This window comes from Lolium rigidum, chromosome 7 (genome assembly GCF_022539505.1).
Source record: "Lolium rigidum isolate FL_2022 chromosome 7, APGP_CSIRO_Lrig_0.1, whole genome shotgun sequence".
Classification (NCBI taxonomy): domain Eukaryota; kingdom Viridiplantae; phylum Streptophyta; class Magnoliopsida; order Poales; family Poaceae; genus Lolium; species Lolium rigidum.
In genome coordinates, this window is record NC_061514.1 from 125437289 (window position 1) to 125446333 (window position 9045).

General features: G+C 49.0%; 1 long non-coding RNA gene across 1 annotated transcript; it reads right to left on the reverse strand.

The window, feature by feature from the left end:
- Positions 1-318: 318 nt before the first annotated feature.
- LOC124673820 lies at positions 319-806 on the reverse strand. Its single transcript, XR_006992831.1, has 3 exons — positions 747-806; positions 555-636; positions 319-355 (listed from the first exon to the last, which is right to left on the reverse strand). It is a non-coding gene; the product is annotated as an uncharacterized LOC124673820 (long non-coding RNA).
- Positions 807-9045: the final 8239 nt, after the last annotated feature.

The window sequence follows — 9045 nt, forward strand, 5'->3', positions numbered from 1 at the left end:
GGATTTGTGTCAGGTTAAGACCTGGCATCCAATGCAGGTAATTACTACACTTTGTGGTACTGTCAGACATTTGCATCTCTAACCAAGTCAGCATGCAACACTTGAGAAATTTGCACTTCAACATAAAACTAAATCTTACTTGGCAGCATATTCTACTTGGGAGTCTGGTCATTACAACCGAGCAAAATCAGAGACCACAAGCAACTCTAACTAACCATACAAGAGTTGACTGCACATCTTCGAGCTAAAAAGTGGGTAGAGAAGTGATTCACCTGAAGCCTGGTTTTGATGGTGTCGATGGGGTACACAGCCGTCTCCACCACGACGCCGGCGGTCCCTCCGGCTATGACGCCCTCTGCGAGAAGATTAAGCAGTGCACGGAATCCGTCCCCTTCATCAGGTAAGAGGGGAGGAGGATTGGGGGGAGTTGGACGCACCTCCACTGTCATCCTCTTGAGGATTTTGAGCGGCAACGACGAACCGTCCGGTTCAATAGCATGCCCTCCATGGATCTCCCATCCTGCTCTCTCATGCCAAGCAAACTTTGGACGCACCTGGAGGAAATTGAACGGCTTCTCTTCTCCGCCGCCGCCCATGGCTTGGGTGGTGTCTCTCCCCGCCGCCAAGAACGCACCACTATGCAGGGAACATAAGCTAGAGTCAGGTGAAATCTTTGCGGGCACAGGGGAGGCTCGCTGAGCTGTAGCTAGAAACAAAAATCTGCCGGAGGGAGAGAGGATTCGTACCTGAGGAGGGGAGCGGAGGAGGGGCCGCGGGGAAGAGGATGCCGGGAGAGTGGATTGAGGAGGAGGAAGAAGGGGCCGCGGGCCCATTTGTGGGACGCCCCTCCGGTTGCGCAGCTGTCGGCCACGAGCGCGGCGACCGGCAGACCCTCCTCCTCCGGTGAGCTGGACGACGGCGCCGGCGAGGATTTGTGCAGCCGCCGTCCAAAAGAATCGAAATTGGATCGAAAAACATAGCCTTGACTGAGCCTCGGCTAGGGTTTGTGGAGGGGCTGCGTAGCGAAGCTTCCAGGCCATGGGATATACATGGAAGGATGCGGTAGCTCTAGGCGGTGGTCACGCGGCGAAGGTGGTGGGCGGAATCGACCGGAGACGGCCTGGTGCCGGCGGCGGGTGAAAATGGGGAACGGGAGGCGGACGGGATGAGACGAGGACGTACTGATTTCTTCAGGTGAAAAACTGCGGGGGCGTTTTCGTAAAATTACCCGCCCACCCAGTTTTTTGGGTCGGAGGGAGTACTAAAAATCGATAGTGCATTTTAGGTAAAATAATGACAAGTTTCAAAATAATCAGTCCGAAGAAATCCCCTCGTTTCCCAAATCTTCTGTAACTTAGAGGTTGTAAAGCTATGTAACTTAAGGGCAGAGTAAGTATAATTGGGGTTGGTTCTGAAAATTCGAGTTAAACAAATAAGAGCTCCTCAGTGGGACACCAGAAATTCGATCATGACGTGATTCGAGCCCTGGTCTGCGGGGTGAGCGGCTACATGGGCAAATCTTTATCGTTTCTTCAAAAAAAGTTAATAGCACCTTTTTTTTATGTAACCATATATTTTATTAGACAATCTGTTTACAGAGATTACACATATGGTCACCACACAAGACAAATATTTGCGTCAAACAACTTTGCACAAGAAACTTCACAAGAAGTAAAAACTACAAGTTCACCCTTGGAGAAACATGTGCCTCGCCGAAACATCGTCCATCTTCCTCTACCGTCACCATGGTAGCGCCGGAAAAAGAGGAGAATAACCGCCACACCAAAATCTGGGAGAGCACCATCACATTCAATGATGCTTTTTGAACCAATGAACCGGGTCGTCCCGAGACTTTGTGGCACGTTGGCCAGGGATCTTCCCCGTGGTCACCAGATCTTAGCGCCGCCATCTTCCCCAGACTCAGTCGAAGAAGACGAACGCCGCCGCCTGCCATCATCCACACACCCAACTGCAAGACGTCACACATAACTGCAGCAGCCAACGCAACCGTCACCCACGAGAGTGCCGAACGCCAACCACCAGACACGAGTCTCACCAGATCCGAAGACCGGCGAGAAGACTAGGCCACCTACCCCCTATGCCACCGATTGAAGCAACGCCGGGATGGAGAAAAAGTAGAGGCAAATTATTCCAACGCGACGCAGTCTTCTCCATAGAACAGTGCCCCAAGAAAACACTTCGCCAAGACCGGAGCCGATACTCCGGGGTCCCCACCCCCTCCGGTCGCCGGAGCGGCCAATGGAGGAGGCAGGGACCGGCGGCAGAGATCGCCTCGGAGCGGTTCCTGGTTTAGGAGCGGTTTCTGTTTCCGCGCCCCCCAGAATACCGCCGTACTCTGCGATTGATTGATGCGGTCTGCAGATCAAAGTTAATAGCACTTGGTATAACCAGATGCTTCATACACGCCTCTATGCGGTTTTGAAAGCCCTTTTTTGATTGTATATTATTAATATTAAGATGTTACCAATTACACCCATCAAGGATGCAAATAATTAAAATTAAACATAAAACATGACCCTGCCGATGCGATCAAGATTCAAAACAGCGGCAAAACAAGCACCACCGTTGGCAACACCCAAATTCCGATCAACGTTCAGGGAGCAATGCACAAGCATCATCATCGACCAATCTAAACAGTAATGTCAGATCATGAAAAGTCGGAACAACCTACAAACAATGCCTTCAACATGGAGCATGGCTACAAGTTCGTCATTACCATGGAGAAGAAAGAATGTCACACCTTGCATTTTCACCTGGAAGATCAAGGTTGAGTGCTCAAAGAGCGCCACCAAGAAGTCACCTTGCGTCGCCGTCACCACTTGCCGATATCACTGCAGTGCAGGGATGGTGGGGCGGCATCGGAGCGCGTCTCGGTCATCAAGATGGTGGCAGGGTCTGCCGCGGGGAAGGGTTCGTCGGCGGTGCTCCGGGGCGTCGATGTTCGACGTCCGCCTTGTGCGGGTGCATGGCGCGGCCCCTACCATTCGTGTCGGAAATCACCACCGGTGGTGTTGGCCAGTTCCTGGCGGCGACGTCGAGTTTTCTGGGGTGGAGGAAGGCGACGGAGCTTCCGCTGGTTCAAACGGCGATGGGGGAGGCGGGAGTTGCACTGCATGCTGGTGGGCTCGACAAGATTTTTTCCTGGGCCGGTTTGGGCCAGGTTATGTGATTCCTTTGGAGAGACCGTGATCATCGTCTAGTCGTTGGCTCTTCCTCGATCTTCACATTGTCCTCATCGCCCGCATCGACGCTCGCTGCCTCTCCCGCTTCGTCGCCCGCCTGGTCCTCCCCGCCTCACGCTTCCTCCCCGTCGCCAGCTTCGACGACCACCGCAAGTGCTTCATCGTCCGCGTCGGCTGGTCGAGCGGGACCGGGGTCCCCTACATCTACATCATCGTCGTCAAGGACTCCAAGGCCGCACGCTTCATCGTCTGACCCTTCTCCTCAAAGTTCGTCGTCTTCCACGTGGTTTTTGTACCGTGGGTGGAGACTGGTGTGGCGCCTCTCCTACGCCGAGATCGCTGCTCATCCTCCGGCTGCAATGGCCGGGCAACAGCCCCCGCGTGGTCAGCCTACGCCTCCGGGTTTTGCTCCAGCTTTGGCCGGGGTGCAGGGAGCACGAGGGGGGGGGGTAACTGTGCCTGGTGCGGTGCCACCGGTCAGGCCCCCCTTTGTTCAGTTCGGTGATCCCGCTCCGGTTGCGCTGAGACCGCAGTCAATCCCTTACGGTTGCGGTCAAGGTGGGGGTTCCAGGGTTCGGCTCCTCGCACGCCGTTCCGACCGCCTTCGGTGCAGCAATAGATGGTTGGTGGTCAGCAGTTCCAGGTTCAGCAGCAGGGGTGTGTGGCACCTGTCGCAGCTCCAAGGCCGAAGAAGTTGAAGAAGAAGAAGACTGCTCCGCTCCCCGGTGTTCAGGGGAGGTCGTTGCAAGGGCATGGCTTTAAGGGGTATACTCAGTCTGGTTAGCAACAGGGGATGGTGTCGCAGGGGCAGCTTTTGCAGATGCAGAGTCAACCTTAGATGTATCAGTTCCCGTATGTGCCGTCGGGTTACCTGCATCAGCCCCAATTCCAGTCTCAGCCTTAGTTCCAGCAATTGTCTATTCAGCCAAGGTTACCACCGTAGTCCGATGCTCTCGTTCTAATGACCGGGGTGGCTATGCCGATGCAGTCTCAGGGTCAGCCGCCGACTGTAGTTGAGAGTGTGTGGAGGTTGCTAAGGCTGGAGGAAAACCTAAGAAAGGAACTTGGTGCTAGAAGTGCTCTATTAGTTCTCATGCAGCCAAGGATTGCAAAGTCAAGCATTATTGTTATATTTGTGACAAGCATGCCCACCCGACAGTTCGTTGCCCTGTGCTAAAGATGCTTAGACCGTCTGTGTTTTTATGTGGTACTCGTCTCCTGGAGACTTATTCACTGCTTTCCCTGATTCTGTGGTGAACGAGGACCTCACGCCGAGTCAGACTCCTATTGCTCTTGTGGTCGTCACTGGCAATGAGGTTCCGGTGGAGGTGATTGCTAAGCAGGTGACTAGATGGTGCTCGGCTAGTCCCAATTGGAAGTGGAAAGCTGTGCCTCATGATGATATGCAGTTCTTGGTTTCCATACCTTCTTTTCAGGATTTGGACAGATTGGATGGGATCTAGGTTGGGGTGCCTGCTTATGGGGCATCTATGTCTGTTTCAGCTTGGCAGACGTCGGAGGTGCCTCACTCACACGAGCTAGAGAAGGTTTGGCTTCACGTAGAGGGGGTTCCTCACTCTCTTAGTCACTTTCTTGGTTTGTTTGGCTCTCCTCTTGGCAAGACACATGATGTTGATCTGATTAGCCTCAAGCGCAGAGCTCTTGCTCGTATTCAGGTGGCAATGGTCAATCCCAAGGTGTTGGGAAAACCTTCGGATGATGCTTGGCCATGTGCGGTTTCTGATGCGGTTGTTAAGTTCAAGTCGTATGTGTTTCATTTCCGCAGGGAGCCCGATGACTTTGTGTCGGAGCAAGACTTTGTACCGCTGATTTGTGTTAAGAAGGATGATTCTGATGATGGTGGAGATGGGTCTGGAGAGGGGGGCGATGATGCTATGGATACTTCTGAGCCTACGGCTGCCGCCCCTTCTTCTAGTACCCCTCTTGCTGCTGGTGCTCCTACTGCTCAGTCGGGAAGGAATGGGACGTCCTCTACCAGTTCTGCAAATAAGGTTTCTACTCACATCGCGGTGACTCCTTTTGATCTGAACCCACAAACACCATGTGCCATTGAGATTGTGGCAAAGCTTTGTGTCACCAGTCCTTCGCTGGAAGGGACAGTTCAGTCGGGTCTATGTCCGCGGGTCTCGGCGGAGGATCTTCGCCTAGCTTTGGCGGAGGCTAGTTCGGCTTCCCCTCCGGCGGACCGTCCACATTCTGATAGGCCGGTGCGAGGCAGAGTGTTCCCTCTAGGCCGCGTTACTCCGGCGGCAGCAAGGAGGGCGGCGACAGCGTCATTGATGTCTACGCACGCTTCTATTCCTGTAGACAGTGTTGGGCCTCCAAGAGCAGAGGTTTATCGAACTCAGGGAGAAAAAGGTCAAAGATATCCCTCTCATGCAACCCTGCAACCACAAAGCAAGAAGTCTCTTGTGTCCCCAACACACCTAATAGGTGCACTAGTTCGGCGAAGAGATAGTGAAATACAGGTGGTATGAATAAATGCGAGCAGTAGCAATGGCACCGGAAAAGTGCTTTGCTTGTCCGGGACTGGTGTGTGGTTGATGGTGGTAATATTGCAGGAAGTATAGATGCGATAAAACAAGTAAACAAACAACGATAGCAGTATTTAGGAACAAGGCCTAGGGATCATACTTTCACTAGTGGACACTCTCAACATTGATCACATAACAAAATAAATAGATAGATGCTAGACTCTACACCCTCTTGTTGGATGATGAACACCACTAAGCTGTGTAGGATTACACGAATCCTCAATGCCGGAGTTAACAAGCTCCACAATATTCAATGTTCATATTTAAATAACCTTAGAGTGCATAACGAGATCAACATAACCAAACCAAGTACTAACATAGCATGCACATCTGTCACCTTCACACTACGAAAGGAGGAATAGATCACATCAATACTATCATAGCAATAGTTAACTTCATAATCTACAAGAGATCACAATCATAGCCTACGCCAAGTACTACACGATGCACACACTGTCACCATTACACCGTGCAAGAGGAATAAACTACTTTAATAACATCACTAGAGTAGCACACGGATATATTGTGATACAAAACACATTGCAATCATAAAGGGATATAAATAAGCACTTCACTATGCCATTCATAACGGTGAATAAGTATTACGTGAAATATAGCCTAAGAGACCCACACGGTGCACACACTCGTCACCTTTACACACGTGGGACAAGGAGTCTCCGGAGATCACATAAGTAAAATCCACTTGACTAGCACAATGACATCTAGATTACAAGCATCATCATATGAATCTCAATCATGTAAGGCAGCTCATGAGATTATTGTATTGAAGCACATAGGAGAGAGATTAACCACATAACTACCGGTACAGCCCCGAGCCTCGATGGAGAACTACTCCCTCCTCATGGGAGACAGCAGCGTTGATGGAGAGGGCGGTGGTGTCGATGGAGGAGCCTTCCGGGGGCACTTCCCCGTCCCGGCGGTGTGCCGGAACAGAGACTCCTGTCCCCCAGATCTTGGCTTCGCGATGGCGGCGGCTCTGGAAGGTTTCTCATACCGTGGCTTTTTCGTCGAACGTGATAGGGTTTTCGCGACGGAGACCTTAAGTAGGCGGAAGGGCAGCCTCGGAGGGGTCCTGGTGGGACCACACACTAGGCCGGCGCGGCCAGGGCTTGGGCCGCGCCGCCCTACTGTGTCCCCACCTCGTGGCCCCACTTCGTTTCCCCTTCGGACTTCTGGAAGCTTCGTGGAAAAATAGGACCCTGTGCGTTGATTTCGTCCAATTCCGAGAATATTTCCTTACTAGGATTTCTGAAACCAAAAACAGCAGAAAACAACAACTGGCACTTCGGCATCTCGTCAATAGGTTAGTTCCGGAAAACGCATAAATATGACATAAAGTATGCATAAAACATGTAGATATCATCAATAATGTGGCATGGAACATAAGAAATTATCGATACGTCGGAGACGTATCAGCATCCCCAAGCTTAGTTCTGCTCGTCCCGAGCAGGTAAACGATAACAAAGATAATTTCTGGAGTGACATGCCATCATAACCTTGATCATACTATTGTAAGCATATGTAATGAATGCAGCGATCAAAACAATGGTAATGACATGAGTAAGAAAATGAATCATAAAGCAAAGACTTTTCATGAATAGTATTTTCAAGACAGGCATCAATAAGTCTTGCATAAGAGTTAACTCATAAAGCAATAAATCAAAGTAAAGGTATTGAAGCAACACAAAGGAAGATTAAGTTTCAGCGGTTTCTTTCAACTTGTAACATGTATATCTCATGGATATTGTCAATGTAAAGTAATATAACAAGTGCAATATGCAAGTATGTAGGAATCAATGCACGAGTTCACACAAGTGTTTGCTTCTTGAGATGGAGAGAAATAGGTGAGCTGACTCAACATAAAAGGTAAAAGAATGGCCCTTCGCAGAGGAAGCATTGATTGCTATATTTGTGCTAGAGCTTTGGTTTTGAAAACATAAAGAGAGCATAAAAGTAAAATTTTGAGAGGTGTTTGTTGTTGTCAACGAATGGTAGTGGGCACTCTAACCCCCTTGCCAGACAAACCTTCAAAGAGCGGCTCCCATGAATTATTTTTATTTTTGGGTGGCACCCCTTCCAACCTTTCTTTCACAAACCATGGCTAACCGAATCCTCGGGTGCACTGCCAACAATCTCATACCATGAAGGAGTGCCTTTTTATTTTAGTTTTATTATGATGACACTCCTCCCCACCTTTGCTTTCTCAAGCCATGGCTAACCGAATCCTTCGGGTGCCGTCCAACAATCACATACCATGGAGGAATGTCTATTTAGGTTAATTAATTTGGGACTGGGAATCCCATTGCCAGCTCTTTATGCAAAATTATTGGATAAGCGGATGAAGCCACTAGTCCATTGGTGAAAGTTGCCCAACAAGAATGAAAGATAAACACCACATACTTCCTCATGAGCTATAAAACATTGACACAAATCAGAGGTGATAAATTTTGAATTATTTAAAGGTAGCACTCAAGCAATTTACTTTGGAATGGCGGAGAAATACCATGTAGTAGGTAGGTATGGTGGACACAAATGGCATAGTGGTTGGCTCAAGGATTTTGGATGCATGAGAAGTATTCCCTCTCGATACAAGGTTTAGGCTAGCAAGGTTATTTGAAACAAACACAAGGATGAACCGGTGCAGCAAAACTCACATAAAAGACATATTGTAAACAATATAAGACTCTACACCGTCTTCCTTGTTGTTCAAACTCAATACTAGAAATTATCTAGACTTTAGAGAGACCAATTATGCAAACCAAATTTTAGCAAGCTCTATGTATTTCTTCATTAATAGGTTCAAAGTATATGATGCAAGAGCTTAAACATGAGCACAACAATTGCCAAGTATCACATTATCCAAGACATTTTACCAATTACTACATGTAGCATTTTCTGTTTCCAACCATATAACAATTAACGAAGCAGTTTCAACCTTCACCATGAACATTAAAAGTAAAGCTAAGAACACATGTGTTCATATGAACCAGCGGAGCGTGTCTCTCTCCCACACAAGTATGAATTTATTCAGAGAATGAAAATAACAAAATGAAAATAAAAGCACACAGATGCTCCAAGTAAAGTACATAAGATGTGATCGAATAAAAATATAGTTTCAAGAGAAGGAACCTGATAATTAGTCGATGAAGAAGGGGATGCTTTGGGCATCCCCAAGCTTAGATGCTTGAGTCTTCTTGAAATATGCAGGGATAAACCACCGGGGCATCCCCAAGCTTAGAGCTTTCACTCTCCTTGATCGTAGTATA